The sequence below is a fragment of the Siniperca chuatsi genome, linkage group LG10 (genome assembly GCF_020085105.1).
Source record: "Siniperca chuatsi isolate FFG_IHB_CAS linkage group LG10, ASM2008510v1, whole genome shotgun sequence".
In the NCBI taxonomy this organism is placed as follows: domain Eukaryota; kingdom Metazoa; phylum Chordata; class Actinopteri; order Centrarchiformes; family Sinipercidae; genus Siniperca; species Siniperca chuatsi.
In genome coordinates this window covers 22,229,822-22,246,750 of record NC_058051.1, presented here as the reverse complement: position 1 = coordinate 22,246,750, position 16,929 = coordinate 22,229,822, and the positions used below count along the sequence as shown (strand labels likewise).

The 16,929-nt window shown below is 39.3% G+C and overlaps 1 protein-coding gene across 4 annotated transcripts in view; it reads left to right on the top strand.

Moving 5' to 3' along the window:
* The first annotated feature begins 706 nt into the window (after positions 1-706).
* LOC122883587 (cadherin-4-like) overlaps positions 707-16,929 on the top strand; it is a 338,624-nt gene continuing 322,401 nt past the window's right edge. For 3 of the 4 annotated variants that reach the window (XM_044212507.1, XM_044212506.1, XM_044212505.1), the window contains exons 1-2: positions 707-825; positions 1,129-1,309. The gene's annotated coding sequence lies outside the window, so the exon portion shown is untranslated. Of the gene's footprint in view, positions 871-1,128; positions 1,310-16,929 lie in introns of all 4 variants that reach the window. The other variant, XM_044212508.1, reaches the window with a different exon arrangement.

Here is a 16,929-nt window from a genome sequence, read left to right as displayed (position 1 = left end):
CAGTCAACTCTTTCAATCCTGTCTCCTTGGAATTATGTTTTATATTCTACAAATCTGTTTTGCCAAGTACATTTTCATGTAAGAGTAATTGCTGCCACACCTAAAGTTTGCAACACAGGCTTTCTGTTAAAAAAAATTGAAGTCTCAAACCCAAGCTGAGTTAACCCTGATGACATCACAATGACATCACCAGGGTTATTTTCTCTGTGGTTTAGATTAAATCTTAAAAAAATAAACTCATCCTGTCTCATGCTACAAGCCGGTATTGATTTTTTCAGTATTTATCTAGGACAATGATCTTTCCCTAACCTTAACCTTAAAATGCTGTGAGTGCCTAAACATAACCACAATGAAGTACGAGCACATATTGTATTGCAACAGTGGGTATTGTAGGACAAATGAAACATGTTGTCAGTGAACATTTTACTGACCCGTTTAGTATCAACATGTAGCCCTGTTGTCAAAAGTAGGAATTTAATTTAATTAATAAAATAAATTAAGATTTAAATTTAAATAATTAAGAGATGCATTAAAACTGAAAGTAATTTAGTTTTAAATAAAGTGAGATGTAAATAGTTAAGTAAGGAACCCAAATAGTAAGCTACTCAGTTCTAAATAATACCAGAAGTGATTATGTGGGGTTAACTAAAATAAAACACAGAATACCTTTATTGTCAAATTTTTTCGTTTTTATTGGTCATCATCAGTGGTCAGTCAGTGATACCTGTTGTGATTGGCAGTAGGTGAGGAAGAGAAACAGAGAGGCGGGCAGATACGCGGACTGAACGAGAGCGAGCGATGGAAAATGAAGGGCGAGGTCTGCAGGTAAGGAAGCGTTCCAGTAAACGGAGGAAAAAATAGTAACAGCAGGTAAAGATGCCAAAATGCACTTTCCCCTACATAATTTCAGTTAGGCTGAACTTTAGTGGTTGTGTGTGCAAGATCAAAGTCTGAAAATGTGTAGCTGTTAGCTGCTAAGCTAGCGGGAGTAACGGTGCTAACTGTTTAGCTATGAGCTGCTAATTAAGTGTATTGGCAGCATTGGCTCGCGGTAGTTTCTTGAAGTTATTTTGTGTGACTAGTAGATAAAGTAAACTAAAGACGATTGCGTTCTTGGACTTGACGCAGGGCTCAAGGTCAGATAGAGCCCACGGTGACCGGGAAAGCTGTGCTGGTCCTCTGATGAAGACACCTGTTGGACTCTTCAGATTTTGCTAGGTCAAATAGCGCCCGGAAAAGCCGATCCTCTGGGTGCCTCTGACCGCGCTCTCCGACCGCTAAGCCGTCTCTCCAGGACCGAAACGGAACTGTAAGTTGAACTTTCTTTACCTTTCCTGTGTGAGTGAAGATGCTTCAGCTATGAACCTACTGTCTAACGTTACTGTTTATTTTTTGTGTGTGTGTGTGTGTGTGTGTGTGTGTGTGAGAGAGCCCACGTTATATTTGGTAAAAGGTAGTAAAGTCTGTGTTATGCTAGAGTTTGCCACAGACAGAAAATAAAGGTACATTTCTTTTAGGGTTTACTAATATTTTTTCCTTGTTTTACTTTGCTAATTGGTGAAGTTTATTAATATTTCAGGTTATTTATTTTTAAGGAGTCTATTTTTATTTTAAAGGAGTTAAATTTGTTTTATTTGGGTTTAAAAAATATTTTTGGTATATTTTAAATTATTTTGGGACAAAATATTTTTGGTAAATCCAAACTAAACTGCCAGTAAACAATTTTTATTTATATTGTTGTCTGAGGTCAGATAATTAAGTGAATATGGTTCTCCTGTGGAGTTTTAGACCTCTAGTAGCACTATTGAGCTGTTGTTTAATGAGTGGGTCCCCGTTTTGTTTATCTTGTGCATGTGCACGAGGAAGACTAAGACTGCAAGATTGTAAACATGGATGTGAACAATGCTGGATTTTAAATACTTAAAAAATAGGCTTTGCAAAAATGTTCATGAGGAAGGAAATGCACTCAACACGTTTGTTTAGACCTCAAGGATACACACAGTGCGTTTTGGTGAGTAACACTGAATGTAAACATAACTTTTGTTTGTTTACAAGGAAACTCAACAGGGCCCCTTTATGTAGTTATTCTTGTTAGCAGGATGTAATATTTCACATTAAATAGGTGAACCTTCACGGTAGCTAGCTTGAGTAATAAACCAAAAAGCTCTCATCCCTCTAGTCTACAGTAAGTCCACAGTCTTAGTGTTTGGGTACTAAAAACATTCTGTGACTTGCCAAATACGTTAATGGTTTCTCATTATGTCAATCAGGAACGTAATCCAGGTGGCATTATGTTTCCTTTAAAATGTATTAGCATGTGGTAAATATGTCTCCTAGAAATTATATTTATATACTACTAAATTGCAACAGCTATGTTTAAGTATACAGCTCAGTTTCTGTCAACTCTTCAGGCTGTTGTTTTCTGTGCAGTATTTGTAATAACAAAGTGGACAAATTATGAGACACCAATGAAATATGATGGAATCAAAATGTATTTTGAAAATATCAACTCTATTTAACTTTAGAGCCCCGCCTTTTGTCTGTCCACCCTACCTGTCTTTTCTAATTTACTGTGGTCGACATCAATCTCTCAGTCTCTAACAGTTAATCTGTGTCTGTGCATGTCAGCTTCAATCAGCGTCACTGAGTCTTATAGAGCAAATCATCCTAACAATAAGGGAGCGAGATCCCTGGATACTTGATACACTCGGCAAACTTCAGTCCTCTGTAGGCTCAGAGGAAGCTCGAGTATTTCTCTGAAGTTACATTTGGGATGGATCCTCCTTGTATAGGTCCACTGTAGGTAACTTCCTGAATGCAAAAGCATCTGTGTTCTTCACATTTTTAGACGCTGCTCTCTCAGGTTGTAATCTGCCTTCAAGGTAACAAAAATAATTGTGGAAGACCAGTGACATTTGCGTTGACTTCCTCCCCCTCTTCCCCCTCTAGTAAACAGGCCCTGACTCAAGCTACACTCAGCTTCATGGTTGCCAACTAGCCTAGGGGGGGACAAGGAACATATTGCTCTCCCTGCCTAACACTTCCAGGATTAAACTTTAATTCAGAGGGCTCTGAAACTTTAATATCTGGGCATGTGTGAGTGAGTTATGTGAATTCAATTCACACTTGTCATGTAGGTTGGAGGATAAAACAAACAAAAAGTAACAAAGTCGCCACTTGCACACATCTTGCAGCTGAAACTAGGGGGGGACTTAAGGCCTTTACACACCGGGGCTGTTTTTGTTCATGCGGTTAATTTACACAATATATTGTACTGTTGTTTTTGTCATGAGTACGTTCATGTAGAACTTGACTATTACACGGCGAAAGAGAGATGTAATTTATTTTCGGAACGATTGATTTTTTTTTTTTTTTTTTTCTGAGTTTTCGCACGACGAATAATGGCATCGACCAATGAAGTTGCGCGGAATGGACATCATGTCACAACTTCTAATGACAATGGCGGAAGCGCAGACATTTTTTAACGTTGTTAATGATCTAGAGAGGATTTCTGCAGCAGCAGCGCACTTAAAGCCTGATCCCAGTGAGAGAGAGAGAGATTCCTTCACATTCACATTTTCGTGCCGTGTTTTCGTCACGTCCCTGGTGTGTAAAGGGCTTAAATGTCAAGCGCTGTAGTCGTATGCTCAATACTCCAAAAAAAGCCTTGCTAATGAAATTTTTTTGGCGGACGGCCCTGAAGGCAAACTAGTACCACACATCTGTGGTTAAACACTCTCGTGCATGTGGCCAGTGTCTGAAATTAAGTCCCATTGGCTCACCGGCCAATGGGACTGGTAGATAAAAAATTAACCAGCTAAGCATATTTTTTTACCCGCCAAAATAATAAGTTGCCTTTTTGGGTCATGTAACATATACATTGGTTTAGTACATTTAATTGAGATAAGGTATTATGTTGAATACAATTAAAGAAGAGGCCAGAGCAAAATTTGAAGCAATATTATTTTAATATATTGATCAACAGTTAATCAATTCAAGCCTGAATGCAAACTCAAGAAGTCTTGATGTCAAAATTCTACTGAAGTATTTGCTATTAAATGTACTTAAGGATCAAACATAAAAGTAATGGGTCAAACACAGGACTTTTACACAGGAGATCGGGGCTTCATTTCCTGTGTGAAACCAATAATCAATGTCGATTGTTCGAGACGGTCAGTTTCATGGCACTGTTTAGATGCGTGTAAAACACATGGTTGTGTGTGTGTTTTTGTTTTTTGCATTATTAATTTTTAGACACGATGGTGGCATGGCTCTGTTAAAGGCAATGTCATTCTGTCGGTTCAACAATTCCTCCAAATTAAACGTCAAAATCCATTGTTTGTCCATGTCCTCTAGAATGAAGCATTTTCTCATCAGCAGGACAACATCATTTGTTTGCCAAAACCGTTACAAATCACTGTGAAAATGTTTTTTACACTATGGTTAAGTTTTGGTTAGATAAATGACGGTTAGGTTTATGGAAAGATCTTGGTTTTGGTTAAAATGACTACTTTTTTAACGGTTACGTGACCTTTATTGTCATGGTTACAATAATAAACACGTGGTTAAGGTTAGGAACCGTCATAGTCATGCTTTAAAAAAAAACAACAACATTGACTGTCTGTTGGAAATGGGAAACGAACAGCAGTCTCCCGTGTTAAAGTCAGATGTTTTATTGACCATACGCAGACTCTCTATAACAGCATCACCTGACTTCCTCCTTTGTCATAATTACTTGTGACAAAGGTGCTAGAGGGCTTTGTCAGTTGAACGTAAACATATGTAGTTTTGGGGCACTTGCTGAAACGACTGATGCTGTTGTTTGTCTTGGGAGGACAGTCTTGTCGGTCGATCCACCACTTAGGTGCAGACTGAACTATCTCATGGCAGTTGGATGGATTGCCATGAAACTTGGGTTAGAGTTAGGCCATATAGTAATTGAATAGGGTTGAGAGTTTCTTGCAGTCCATTGTCAGTCTCCAGAATCTGTGGCTTTCTTGGTATGACTATTACACTGGTTGTAAATGAGTAATTTCAAGAGTAATTTATTTTTTCTGAAGAAAGAAAGAAAGAAAGAAAGAAAGAAATTGGACCTTGGTTGCAAACGGTCTCTAGTTTCTTAGACATGATTGTCTAAGAGGCAGATATAATTCTAACAAAATAATGATGAAACAAGACATAGCAAAAGAGAAAAAATAACAAATGCAAAGCAAATGTGAAAATTAGAAACTAGATGTAAAAAGTGTCACAGTCAAGCTTTCTACCCAAATGAAGAGACTCTAATTCTCTGGAGTAATTTAAAAAGGTGGATTAAACTGACCTTGCTGTTGATTGCTTCATAATGATGAAATGAGAAGAGGGTTTAAAAAAAAAATTAATAGCATGTAAAGATTGCCCACCCTATTCAATCAGAATATGTAATGATGTGAATATACATAGCGCCCTGTACAATGCGTCTAACGCCACAGCAAATATGCAATCATATCAAAACAGTTTTACAGAGGGAGATGTTGACTTTCCCACTGAACTGGAGAGTGTACCATTTCAAAAACCTTCGCTAAATTCAGCTGATGACAGTTTACAGCCCACGCATTTGTAGTGGTTACCAGGCAGAATGCAAACAGAAGATTTCTCTCACTCAAAAACAGCCACCCACTCTGTCTCCTTCCCTCATTCTGTCTTTCTGAAAAGATGACCCTGTCGCACAAACACCTCTCAATAATGAAAATATACTCTTAGGGTCAAACACCTCTTTAGCGCAGCCTGTTTCCTGCCAAACAGTCAATACAGTGTTGGAGTGTAGAGGGAGAGTGGGGCAAAAACTCCCTCTTCATTCTTTTAATGCAGCCTTCCCTGCAGTGGAGCGGCCGGGCCAGGAAAACACTAGATCTGTCAGGTCCCTCTGTGCCGTAGCCTTGGAGCTTTATAATTCATCTTGCCTCCCTAATCTTTATTGCATGCTTTGGCTCTCACCTGCAACATTCTCCCCTCCCCTTGCCTTATTTTCCTTTGCCTGCCTGATCCTTTCACAAGTGTTTTTTCTCTGCCTTAACTGCATAAAAGCTTAAACAGAAGAATGACAACTTTGGGGGATGGTGACTTTAACTGTAACATTCTCACATTTTTTTTGTCCTTCTCTCATACGTGACATGATTGCAAATGTGTTACTTGCATTTTTCATTTGTTTATGTGTGTGTACCTGCATGTGAATCTCTGTGTATATAGTATCTAGTTCTTTGGGGAATAAGGATGATCAGTCTCTAGAGAATCTTCACACGTTCGCATCTAGAGCTCCCCGTGGGCTCTGCAGCCATCTCAGCATTTCATCTGCGGACATCTCATATTGTCAAAAAATGCTGAGTTTCCTTATTGAGTCTTGACATTGTTCCCTAGCTGATTTTAGTTTTATCCCTACTTTATTCCCCCATGAATTGTCCTGAGAAAACACTGCATTTCATTGGACATATATTAGTGTGTCAATATATAATATTTGGACAAAATAGCAGCTGATATTTATAAGTATAAGTAGGTAGAAGTTAGTGGGAAAAAAAGATATATCTCAGTCAACAGAAGAGTTTACATGCCTGAGAAATACCAACAGGCTACAGAATAGCAGTTACTCTAAAGAAGCATAGCACCTTCTGAAACGTGCACCACATCTTCAAGTCAGTTCAGTGTTCAGAAAGAGTGAACAGATGAATCTTATGTAGAGTTCAGAAATCACCCGCATCCTCTTTAGCTTGCATTAGCAGTCAACACACAAGGCCAACACACGCAGCTCCGGAGAGTCCGGATTATCATGCAGAAACACCCAGGAGTCTGCCTCCCACACTCCATTAAAACATCAACCCCAAGGTGTTGGATGCAGCGGGAAACACAGGAAACGAGAAGTGCTTTCCCCACTGGGCATGGCTCGCCACATGGGTTCATATATGTATCCATTAAGGTCAGTGAACAGTTAGGCAGGGGTCCTTGCACGTTGTTTCCCTGGAAACTGTTTCATAGGAGATCTTAGTGGGATTGTAAAGACATTCTTTTTTTGTAGGCACCATCAAGTAATTTGAAGCCCTCTTAGCTGTCTTTTCGATGACTCATTATTTTATGTCAGTCTTGTCTTGCTGGAAACATAAATAGTTTCTTTGAACTTCTCATTAATGTTTCCTAAAATGGTTGTTGTAAGGCTACTATCTGGTTACAAAGAACGTGATGCCAAACTTGTAGACCCACAGAGTTGGATATTAAAGCACATACATGCACACACACACACACACCATTATGGTGGTGCACACAAGTGTGTTTTCCAGTGCGTATAAATAATGTGACAAGTAAGTACATGACAGCACTCTGATGTCCTGAGGTGGAAACTGGTATGATTTAATTTCAAACAGTATTTAAATATATTACAGAAATGATTATTTCATCCAGACTTTTCCCTGGCAGCACTTCAGAATGACTAAATGAGAACATTTGGTCTTTTTTCAGTCTTCTCGACAAACAACATTTTTTCAGTACACCTTTTGTTTATTTCTTTCTTTCTTTTTAGAGACAGATGAAAACTACTTTGCAAATCTGCATTAAACTAACATGACAGTAACCTCATTATTAGCTTTTTCTTTTCCTGTGAAAACGATGGTGAAATAATTTTTGGATGTGACCTCGCCATAACAAATCTATACGTCTGGGTTAGGAATGCAGTGCACTTTCTTGTACTTAATTATTTGAGTGTTTGGTGTACTGTTGGAGGGTATCACCATGCACCTCCTTTTGCCTGTCCCTCGGCCACATTGGGAGAATGTGGGTGCATAATACAAGTAAAATGTCACCATGATAAATCTAACCTTTCCGGAGAGCCCTTAGTGGCTGCATACCTGTGTACTTGCATTAATAACTAGATCTATCAAAAGGGAGTTTTCAGTTGCATTAGTGTTTGGGGAGTAATTGCTGTCAGCGGGTCTGGTCATAAATCCTGACACCTCAATCATAGCAGCTCCATAAATCACACTTAAAAAGTTCACATCTGATGTACACTTTCCTCTTGCCCTGGTTGCTAACTGAAAACTGCTGCAGGAGAGAACTTAGCACAGTGTCTCTCATTTTTCATACTCCTGTAGGCTTACTTCCAGGTACCACTTCTCTTGTGGGTGAGAACAAAGTTTAATGACATTTAAGTAAGCAGGATGTTCCTTTTCCAGATTTCTCCTAATGGGCTGAGCCATATAATCAAATTCCACCTTGGATGTCAACTTTTATACCTGAAAGCAACTCCTCCCCCTATCAGTTTTCATCACTCTATCTATTAGTAACTGTAGCGATGAAAAGTCTGTGCCATTTACCTTGAGTGTGGGGGCCGACAAGTCACAGTATTTGAATGATTTGATGAGACAAGACCAGGACATTTATTAAATAAGTGAAAATATCCCCAGTGTGGAGGGTCCTCTCCCCCCCCGGTGAGGTGGGTAAAGAGACAATATTTCGGAAGATGAGGTGTGATGAAATGAACCTGGGCCAGTCAAAACCTATTGAGGAAAGCAGCTGTCTCATGCAGCCAGACAGTCACCTTTTATGAAAAGAATACGTCTAGAGACTATTTGATATTGTAGTTGTGGGTGGCGACAATATCTGCTGCTGATGAAACTAAGCTACACCCATCGGTCTTCAATCCAAGTATTAGGAAACATCTTTGAATCACTGCCCCTACTTTGAGCACCTGCCTGCTGGTGGTGCCAGAGGAAAGGCCATGTTGTTGCAAAAATAAAAAGTAGATTTGAGAGTAGCCATTTTAGGACATCTCCGTTTGTAAGTGTCTGGTCTGCACTGTTGACTTATCTCAACTTTCATAGTCTAAGATGAACATTGTCAGCCTCAGCTGGCTCAGCTATGAGACAAACAAAAACGTTGCATTAGGTAGCATGTGAAGGTACCAGTCAACAACTATGGATGTTACATTTAGCATGTTAACATACATGCTAACATTTTGTTCTACATTAGCATGCTAGCTATGTTATCATTGATCTCAAAGTATGTATATCTCAAATTTTGTCTATCAAAAACATATAAAGAAAGCCCCAGACAGCTTTGCTTGTTGAGCTCTTTATCAGGAACAACAGCGTTCCTGCTTGTGACATCCTGCTTCACATTACCTGCTTGTCCCCTGCATCCAGTATACTGCAAGTACAAGCGGAGCTCCTCTGCCTGATTAAGGTTAAATGTGGACCAGACAAATGTCCCTGTTCCTCCAGATGTGTTATTCTTCCTTCATTGTTAGACCTCAGAGGAGAAAGATGGATGGAGCTTGTCCGCCTGCAGGTAATCTGATTATGGGACCATTAATAAAACATCATTCATTAAGAGTCTGTATCAATCCGCTGTCAACATCAAGTGGTTCACTCATCAAAGAATGAATGAGGTGGGGAGAGAGAGACAAAGACACGAGAGTGTTGTTATGGGACAGTATTGCTGTGTCCTTGTTATGTATTACAAAATCACATTTTCTATTGATCATGTTTGTCTTTACGTGCCTGTGCACTCTGGGGAGAAAAATGTAAATTGATTTTGGCTCCTTGCTGAATGCGTAATGGACCTGTATGTTAATTAAGTTAACTCCATTTCACTATTTTATTTTTATGTTTTGTAACTATAGCTTTTTTATGCTTTATTACTTTCCATCTCTCCATTTCCCCTTATCCTTCCATCTCTTTCTCCAGCCTTCTTATGAATACTCCTCCTGCGGCAGAGTGACAATAGCCGCTCTGCCTCTGGATCCCACAGGGCTTTCATTATGACTGACTGTATTATGTAAAGCACTTAAAATGCCTAATTATGCTCTCTGCCTGGCTCTATTTTAGTTCCTAAGTGTTGCAGTCTTCTGACTGATGGTCCTTGGGGACTTTTTTGAAATATTTTTCTCATATCCTTTCTTCACTTAACAGTGTATCTTCAGACACAAACACCTATCTGAATTGGCGACAGTATGGTGTCAGTAAAAGCACAGGGCTTGGACTCCTGAGGTGGAAATAATGTCCCTGTGGAAATCAAGTTGATGTTAATTTTATTGGGAATTTTCATATGTAAATTGCAACAAGGAAACTTTTAAGTCATGAAATACATGATTGCAAAACTCATTTGAAATTCCTGAAAATTTATTTCGATTTCTTCATCTTAAATAAAATTATTCCACAGTAGGCAGATGATTCAAAGCAAGTGCTTACATAATTAAAACATAGCCACGGGTTAGAAAAATAATTTATACTTAACATTTCAGGAAAATTAAAGCTGTTGTGAAGCTGTTTTCATTGTGATTCATGGTTGGTGACAACATAATGGAATCTGAACAGAGATGGTTATGTTGTGTGTATGGCATTTCCTCTGTTGAGAGAAATTTAATTGAATCTCCCCCTGCGTTTCCACTGATTGTACCGTAGCCTATTTTCAACCTGAACTATTTCTATTCTACTCAACTTGCACACTGCACTGGGCTTTGAGAGTGTGTGTGTGTGTGTGTGTGTGTGTGTGTGTGCGTGCTCATCTGCGTGTGGGTGGATCAATGTGGGTGTGTACAAATGATGGAGCGAAAGTAGTAAAGAGTCAGTGTGGTTTTGTGTGTTGGCATTGAAGGTGGAATTTGTGGCGTGTGTGTGTGTGATGGATTTGTGTCTTGATTGTCTTAGAAAATTACCATAAACAGAACAGAACAAATTGTTTAGGCTCTATATTTACAGCAGAAATACCTGCAGCATATTGCAGTCTCCCCTGAAAACCCCACAGATTGCTTATGATGCTCCCCTCTCCAGAGAACTGGGTCTTAACCAGGTCAACTGCAGGTTATACTCAGGTGAGAGCTGAAAAGACTGCAATACATCATTCTGCCTATATAAAGTTGAGGGATTGTCTCATAGGTGACTGGGCACAAAGATGATTTGACCATCGCTGAGCTTCTGACCATCTTGTCTGTAGCACGTTCATCCTAATAAGGCCTCCTATGGGTGAAATTCTCTGCTGGGTCCTTGTCCGCTACAGCAGCCAGAGCAGATGGTTGACTATTGGCATGCAAGGAAGCCTGTCTAATGCAAGTGCTGTACTGCAGCGTTACCGGCAACAGGGGAAAAGGGTTGATGGAGTTTAAAGTGAATTAGCGTTATGTTTCGTTAACGTTTATTGCAGCCCCGTGAGTCAACCCTCTGGGTGTTCTGGGGAAAGTAGGGGACAGCGGGAAATACATATTTCATGACTTTTTGTGACTTAGTAATCTTTAAGATTTTCATTCTGTCAAACCCCATTTTTATACCATTTATTTATTTTTCCTGCAATAGCCATTCAAAATGCTCAGGATTTAATTTGCCTTCACATGTACAAGGGATTCACAGGTACTTCAGTGTTACTGTTTGTAAGTTTATCTGCAGATGACAAAATTATTGATATAATGATATCACCTTAAAGATAAAACGGTTAACCCATTAATTGAGAAAACAATCTGAAACTTAATCAGTAATGACAATAATCATTAGTTGCAGCCATAGTTAAATTACTGCTAATGCAAACCCAACATTTCCTACTGCTGCTTTACATAAAAACAAAAATCCACCCACACACTGACTGCCAGAGTTTCTCAACCTTAGGTTCTGTAGTTCACATGAGGTCACTTGATAAGCAGATGTGGTCTTGAAAAAGTTCTCATATTTCTATATTAATTTTTGATTAAACAAAAGCTAAAGTAAATAGAATACATTATATTTATATGACAGTCTAATTGCAGGGATCACGTGGATTTTGCGACCTAAAAATATGGTCACAGCCAAGGCTGGCTTCTGCTCTGGAGACTCAAACACACAAACTAAATGGACCTCTCTTGGCATGTTTCAGATATGGAATCATGCAATTTAGGCTAGAGAATAATGCATACAGCTGCTCACTGATAGAAAAAAAATCAGCTGGTTTGTTCACTCTTTCTCTGCTTAAAGCCTCTCCGTCCATCTTACCTCAGCAAGCCTTATCAGGTAATTAACGTCATGAATGGAGGTTTAATGACCCTCACATCAACCTTGTTTAAAGGAAGTAGAATTAAAGATGGTATCTGGACATGTAATAATGCAGGAGAAGCCTGAGTAGCAAGGATGGCGAGCCTGAGCATCAATGTCATCGTTCTGCTGATCAGGCGCTGAGAGTTCTGCTCATGCATTATGAGAGCCCCTTAAGGCAAGCAAAGCTTCCTAACACCTACTGACTTGTCTATCTGGTCTCAACAGCAGACGAAGAAGACTTCACACTCAATAATTGGTCTGTGACCTGGCATGTACATGCTTGAGTTACAATTAGTAGGGAGGCAGAGAGGTGCAAAACAACATCACATATTAGGAAACTAGAAATAAATTAAAACAATATTTCAATAAATAAAATATAGAATTTGAAAACAAAACCAGAAATTACCAAACCTAACTACATCTTACTGAATACTGTACTCGGTCTTTGCTAGGGTTGCAATGGTATGAGATTTTCACGGTAAGATAACCATCGCAGAAATTATCTCGGTATAGGATATTACACAATTATCAGTTACAATGACCCTTAAAGGAATGAAAACACAAGGGGTTTTGTTATATAACTAAAGCATGTTAGTTTACATGTTAGCACAATAGCATGCTAAATTAACTACTAAATGAAAAATAACATCAGCTATGAGCTTTTAAACTAATGTCCTGTGATTATTAACAATTAATATATACTGTAGGTCTGCGACATTGCAGCCAGATTGCTCCTGTCTGTACCTTTTAACTCTCTCTCTCTCACACACACACGCACACACAAACAAACATGTCAGGCTCCCCAAACCATGATCTTTTCCTGAATTCCTGAAGTAGTTTTGGTGCCTAAACCTAACCAAATTGCGACTGTCACCTGAAATGTTTCTCAGCAAGTTTTATTTTGAAAGGCTAACCGGACCTTGCATATTTATTATTGCTATCTTGACCGCAGAATGAGAATGTGTTGAAAATGTGACACTGCCATGGTAGACCGGCGAGTGTATTACACGCTTTGGCGTGATACCGGGTTGCAGCAGCAGACCGGCGGCAAGAGTTTAGCGGAGTATCTGATGTCCGTATGGTAAACAGTGGCACGAAACTAGGAGTGCTTTAGACGGTCAGTTTCGCCGCACTGTTTAGACGCGTGTAAAACAAATATGGTTGTGTGTGCATGCGTGTGTGTGTGTGTCAACCTCAGACACAGACAGCAGAGGACAGAAGCAGCGCCCCTGTAAATGACACCAATGACACACGGTAGACACTCTCAGCATAGTTAATTGCGTGACTATTTTGGTACAAACATTTACCCACCTGTGTGGCGGATAGCCTTCTGAGATTTACTCGCCAAACGGAAAAACTACCCGCATTTGGTGCTTGGTGGGTGAAAAAACTGTGCTGAGTCTGAGACACGTTTTGCTGTCATTTCTGGTCGCGCTGGTTCTGACCTCTCGTCGTCTGCTCTCTGTGTTTTACCATTGGTGGAGGTCAGGCAGCTTAAAAGTTCATTGCTCTTTGAAATTATGTACTTGCATTATTATGCTATTATATTATCATTGTATCAGTGGCATCAAATGGTCTTAAAATTACTATTGTTTATCACAATTTATTCTGGGACAATATTATGGTCCAACAAAAATAGTTATTGTGACAGACCTAGATATGTGTGCCTATGTGGCGCAAGTTGACGAGTCTGACAGGTAGTTGAGTAGGAAAGGACATGCATAGGTGAGATTCTCTGTCCTAATGATGCAAATACGGTTAAATTCAATACCGTAGATAAGCAAATGTACCGCAAAACTGGTATACCGCTGCAACTCTACCTTCAACTACTTGCACGATGCTGCGCATATGAAGCACATCACAAGCCTCATCTGATATAAACAGTTTTGATTTTGTGAATCAAACTGGATCACAGCACAGACAATGGCAACTAATTTTTGTTTTTTATTTGGTTGGTTCCTTTTTAGTGGCTTTTGGCGCATCCCTGTATTGTAGTTGGAGACAGGGTGGGATAGTTATAGTGGGTGCAGGCATTAGTTATGACCAATCAAATCACTTGTTCACTTTCCCTTTAAAAGCTGTGCCGTGCAGAAGCAATTTCATGATGTAAATAACAGTCTGGTGTGGTGTTAGGAAGGTAACTCCTGAATTAGAAACATTTAGATTTCATGGTAAACCATTTTGAGAATATGAATTAATATGAAAACCCTGATGGTTTACCACTTAGAGCCTAGCACTTTATTTGCATTCCTCACTCTGACAGTATATTTTTTTTATCTGAAAGGGAAGGATTTGCAGAAGAACAAAGCTAGGTTGGACAACTTGTCATCCACAGAGAGTTGATAAGCTGTGTATATCATTCTGTATATATGGAGCCTTGGACATATAGGATAATTTTACTGAGATGGTATTTAACAAAAGAATTAAGGCTTGAATGGCAGTTGTTTAACGTAACATCTGTAGAAACTCCAGAGGTCCAGACCCCCCCCTTTTTTTTCTAAGATCATTTTTTTGGGGCGTTTTTGACTTTATTGGACAGTGATAGCTGTAGATAGAAACAGGAAAGGCGGGAGAGAGAGAAAGAGAGGGGATGACATACAGCGAAGGTCCCTGGGTTTGAATCAAACCTGGGTCACAGCCTTAATGGTACGCACTCTACCAGGTGAGCTACCAGGGCGCCCATCCAGGCCCTCTTGGTTACATATTTAGAGATAAACTTGAACTTAAATTCACCGTTTAAAAAAAAAAAAAAAAAAAAAAAAAAAAAAAAAAAAAAAAAAATATGGTGGGCTGTAAAGACAACCATTAACACCCTTCCCGCTGAGTTTAGGTCTTTAGGACTTAATTATATGTCACAACTGTATGAATTGCAGTGCAATGATAAAATCAGGCTATTGCTCTCATCCATACACAGAAAGGAAATTTGTCCTAATGGCACCATTACGTGTAATGCGGAATATGTGTTTTTTATTTTAGTTTTTTTTTAATTGAAGTGGATATTAAAGTAAAAGCAACAGGGAGTTAAAGATCGGGATAAGTGAACATAAAATTGCAATTAGAAATAATGATGTTAAATCTTCAGTATCCAGACACAAACATGATGTTAGTGCTTTCAGATTTATGGGCAGAGAAGTAATGGAAATGCCACCTAGGGAAGGAGATAAGATATGATTCCCAAAAGGGAGAGAAGCATAGATGGGATTTTATGATGAACACTTAAACCTCAAATCGAGTGAATGGAAAATGTAGTTTATCTTGTTGCCTTTAAAAACTTTGATGCCTGTCCTCTGTTTGGCCCTAATGTGCATTGCTAAAAGAGAAGCAGTTAAAAGTTGGACAGTAGTCACTGTTGTTGATTTAAAACACCTGTCAGATTGTGTTTGTGAAACCTTTATATATTCTGCCATGTGCTACTGCAGAGCTGAAGGCATTTTATACATCTTGATGTCAAAACCCCTCAAATTAATAAAAATGTGCTGTATGACTTCAACTTGAGTGCAGTGCATTGGTCTTATGAAAGACACAGAAATAGTATATTGCCTTGCAAGGGCACTGCTAGAAATTTTGGGCTCCCAGACAGCAGCCTGCCATTAATGCGTGAGTCCCATTGATTCTTGACACCAAAATTGCACTATGCTAGGTACTCAATTGTTATTGTTACTGAAACATGCCCTACAGTGCCTGTCCACCCAGTTCATGATAGGTCACCTAAATTCCAAGCTTGCACAAGTGGGAAAACACCTGTGTGCTGCTAACAACAACACCATTTCAATGTTCCACAGGCCCACCGTTCACCACTGAGAAAGAAAATAAAGCCAGCAGTGTCATATTTATTGTCAGTGGATCAGCTTGAGGCATTTCAGCCTGATGCTGTTATTGTTTTGAGCTGTGGTTGGAGATATCTTCTCTAATATAAAGTGTCTCTAATTAATTATTTTTAACATTTACACTTTTAAATTCTCTATTTGGATTCTGAACAGCCACCATAGGGCTCCTGTCACTGGCTTTGGGAAAGTTACCTCAATGTTAAGTAACAATAATGAACACAGTGACACTTCACAAGTCAGTTAGGCAGTAAGCTACACTGTGATAGCAACGGATTGTACATATAATTTTATTAATGTCTTATTTAATGTATTTTCAGTCTGACTGTTTCTCTCACTCATACATACACACACTCTGTTTCTCTCTCACACTCACTCACACACACACACACACACACACACACACACACACACGGCAAGGCAAAAGAAGACCCGTGAATTCACAAGTATCCTTTTATCTTCTCCTTTAATTCATATGTGATACAAACAGCATGTACTATACAAGACAACAAGTAACTGCAACTAGATGAACAAATAGTTTTGCCTCTTTCTTCCCTGATTCATCACAATTAGCTGTGATTGACAAATCAGGGTTGCACTGGGCCTACTGTGGACACCGCATATGTTTCACAGTTGGATATCACAGCTGCCCACTTACCCAAAATTAAAGCTGATTTTATGAGCTGCTGTTTTGCTCATAGGTCCCAATGGGAATTTAGGATGTTGACTATGAATTCCTGGAAATAAACATGCCTACATTTGCAGTAATGCCTCACACCTACACATTTTTAATCACCAACCTGTTCTATCGTAGATATCCGGAAGTCATTCTCAATTGAGAATGACTTCCGGATGGGAGCCGAAACGTCTTGATTCTGAAAACCGTGTCCAGAAGACTACGACTGAAACCTTTTCTATGATAGAACACTCCTGGACAAATGAGGGACTACACCGTCCCACCAACCTGTTCGTCTGCTTTTCTGCATGCTTGTCAGCTGTGTAGGCACACACACGACACATGCACATACAGACCCATGTTGCAGCTGTGTCAGGCTTGAGTTTAGGTCGTATGAAGGCTTGTGATATTG